Consider the following 3,838-nt stretch of genomic DNA (forward strand, 5'->3'; position numbering starts at 1 on the left):
CTTGTCGGACCTGCCCAGCTCCTTTTCCACCTATCCACTCCACCCTCTCCTCCCTGACCTATCACGTTCATCTCCTTCCCCACTGACCTATTGTACTCTATGCTACTCTCTCCCCCCCCCCCCCCCCCTCTAGCTTATCTCTCCACGCTTCAGGCTCTCTGCCTTTATTCCTGATGAAGGGCTTTTGCCCGAAACGTCGATTTTGCCTGTCCTCGGATGCTGCCTGAATTGCTGTGCTCTTCCAGCACCACTGATCCAGAATCTGGTTTCCAGCATCTGCAGTCATTGTTTTTACCACCTTGAAGAAAGCTGGCACTGAGTACTGCTGAATAAACACCCTTTTTGTCAAAGCTTCTCATCTTACACTCATCAGGAGAATCCAGAAGAAATACCAAACTAAAGGATAGATAACATTTTACGTTGTAAGTCTGTCATATAGTATAAATGTTGCTTTCCCTTTTGTTTGGTATTTCTTGTGAATTGCTCTGAGTCCAAGATGAAAAGCTTTGACAAAATCTGTTTTTATTTGTAATACTCAAGGTGTGAACAATTAAAAGTGACCCTCTCTGAAAATAGACCCCACCCTTCTGTAAAAGCATGGCTGTCATTGACATAAACTATTCGTGTTAAAAGGGATCTGAAGGTAAGTGTACTGCTGAACTTTGGAGGGACCATCAATTGTGATGCAAGTCGAAGCTGTGAATAGCTGCTCCTTCTGAGTTGTGCCCAGATTGTTGTGCATGTCCTTTCATTCTGTTAAAGCTGCTCAGTAAGCTTCTCCCAATGGCAGAGCTGACGGTGAAGAGTCAGCTAACTGATGGTGAGATGTCTCCACCTAAATTCTTCCTAATTTTAGGAAGTTTCCAAGTCTGACCAACAGCTGTTTGCTTGAGGATGGTATTGTTCACCTAAACGTTTCTGGATAGTGTACATGATAATTTTCTGTAGTGGATATAGTCAGCTCTGCTATAAAACAGTTGTTCTGTTCTCATGCAATCCTGTGTTATAAGACAATCGCATAATAGCAGCACCATTTAAACTAATGGGGCCAGAATCATGTTGTAACCAACACACCCTTAAATGTTCATGCTTTAGAAACAGTGTCCCCAATTTGTCAATCGTGTTACAGTGAATGCGCATTAATGAAATGCACTTTATAGCAGAATGGCCTACACTGGCAAAATATCAATTGATAGAAAGTCTGTCTTTTCTTTAAGGTCAGTTATTGAAGCATTTTGGGTGAGTACATATGGGATGTTTTGTAGTTAAGGGCAACCCCTACATAGTAAAAGATATATGTCCTGTCCAACTGATGACCCTGTCTACAGGACAATGATGAACTTGTTGCTGTTTCCAAGTTCCTACTCTGTCACGTGCTTATGGAGCCGTGCACTGCAGACTGTTTGTCCTGGTGTGGCAGATGTTCCTTGAAAGGATGCCAGGACTCTAGGAGCCTGTTCCAAACAGTGAAGGTGGCAGGGAGGTTTTCTCTGATCTGTCTGAGATACACCTGCCATAGTCATAATCACAGCCACAATGTATTTGTTAGCTCATCTGAATGAAGAGTTGTATTCAGAAAGCTCCAAGGAATATTCTGTCTCATCTATTATAAAGTCAGGTTAAACCAGCAGCGTGCAAGAATAGTGAAGTAATGTCAAAGTTCAACAATTGATTAGATTAGATTCCCTACAGTGTGGAAACAGGCCTTTTGGCCCAACAAGTCCACACCAACCCTCCGAAGAGTAACCCACCCAGAAACATTTCCCTCTGACTGATGCACCTAACACTATGGGCAATTTAGAATGGCAGACATGGGGAGAATGTGCAAACTGCACACAGACAGTTGCCCAAGGCCGGGATCGAACCTGGGTCCCTGGTGCTGTGAGGCAGCAGTGCTAACCACTGAACCACCATGCCACCCCTGATGGTCAGCAAAAAAAAAAACTAATATGAGGAGCACAATTCAGCTGGGGCACATGAGAGTGCAAATACTCAACTTGCGAAAAGTAATGTGAAGAATTTATCTTCCCACATGAAGAGTTAATCTGAGCCGCAAAACTGCCAAACACTCTGCTGTACTTAGTATTCTTGGACTGACATTTCAGCAGAGCCAAAAATGGAACATGATATCTGAGCTACTCATTTTTTTTAAAATTTGATTTGTTACTGTCATATGTACCTAGATACAGTGAAAAATTTTGTTTTGCATGCAGTACAGGCAGATCATACCATACAATGTGCATTAGGGAAATAAACAGAGCAAGCAATACAATGTTACAGCTGCACAGAAGGTGCACAAAGATCAAAATTAATATTTAAATTTTAAAATTTGAGAGGCCCATTCAGAAGTCTAATAAGAGCAGGGAAGAATATAGAACATTACAGCGCAGTACAGGCCCTTTGGCCCTTGACATTGCGCCAACCTGTCATATCAATCTGAAACCCATCTAACCTACACTATTCCACATACGTCCATATGCTTGTCCAATGACGACTTAAATGTACTTAAAGTTGGCGAATCTACTACCGTTGCCCCGGCAAAGCATTCCATACCCTTACTACTCTCTGAGTAAAGAAACTACCCCTGACATCTGTCCTATATCTAGCACCCCTCAATTTAAAGCTATGCCCCCTTGTGCTCGCCGTCACCATACTTGGAAAAAGGCTCTCCCTCTCCACCCTATCTAACCCTCTGATTATCTCTTATGTCTCTATTAAGTCACCTCTCAACCTTCTCTCTAACGAAAACAGCCTCAAGTCCCTCAGCCTTTCCTTGAAAGACCTTCCCTCCATACCAGGCAACATCCTAGTAAATGTCCTCTGCACCCTTTCCAAAGCTTCCACATCCTTCTTATAATGCGGTGATAGAACAGCACCAGAGTTTTGTACAGCTGCAGCATAACCTCATGGTTCCGGAACTCGATCCCTCTATTAATAAAAGCTAAAACACTGTATACCTTCTTAACAACCCTGTCAACCTGGATCTGTGTACATGAACACCGAGATCTCTCTGCTCATCTATACTACCAAGAATCTTACCATTAGCCCAATACTTTGCATTCCGGTTACTCCGACCAAAGTGAATCACCTCACACTTGTCCGCATTAAACTCCATTTGCCACCTCTCAGCCCAGCTCTGCAGCTTATCTATGTCTCTCTATAACCTATAACATCCTTCGTCACTATCCACAACTCCACCGATCTTAGTGTCGTCTCCAAATTTATTAACCCACCCTTCTACGCCCTCATCTAGGTCGTTTATAAAAATGACGAACAGCAGTGGACTCAACACCGACCCTTGTGGTACACCACTGGTAACTGGACTCCAGGATGAACATTTCCCATCAACCACCACCCTCTGTCTTCTTTCAGCAAGCCAATTACTGATCCAAACTGCTATATCTCCCACAATCCCATTCTTCCATGTTTTGTACAATAGCTTACTGTGGGGAACCTTATCGAACGCCTTGCTGAAATCCATATACACACATCAAACGGCTTACTCTCATCTACCTGTTTGGTCACCTTCTCAGAACTCAATGAGGTTTGTGAGGCATGACCTACCCTTCACAAAACCGTGCTGACTATCCCTAATCAAATTATTCTTTTCTAGATGATTATAAATCCTATCTCTTATAACCTATTCCAACACTTTACCAACAACTGAAGTAAGACTCACTGGTCTATAATTACCAGGGTTGTCTCTACTCCCCTTCTTGAACAGGGGAACCACATTTGCTATCCTCCAGTCTTCTGGCACTATTCCTGTAGACAATGACGATTTAAAGATCAATGCCAAAGGCTCAGCAATCTCCTCCCTGGCTTCCCAGAGGATCCT

The 3,838-nt window shown here is 43.1% G+C and overlaps 1 protein-coding gene across 2 annotated transcripts in view; it reads left to right on the plus strand.

The window, feature by feature from the left end:
- The window catches only part of ncf2 (neutrophil cytosolic factor 2), a 50,062-nt gene that overhangs the window by 20,764 nt on the left and 25,460 nt on the right, over positions 1-3,838 (plus strand). The gene's annotated exons all lie outside the window — the stretch shown is intronic.

The sequence above is a fragment of the Chiloscyllium plagiosum genome, chromosome 11, assembly GCF_004010195.1.
Source record: "Chiloscyllium plagiosum isolate BGI_BamShark_2017 chromosome 11, ASM401019v2, whole genome shotgun sequence".
NCBI classification, from domain to species: Eukaryota; Metazoa; Chordata; class Chondrichthyes; order Orectolobiformes; family Hemiscylliidae; genus Chiloscyllium; species Chiloscyllium plagiosum.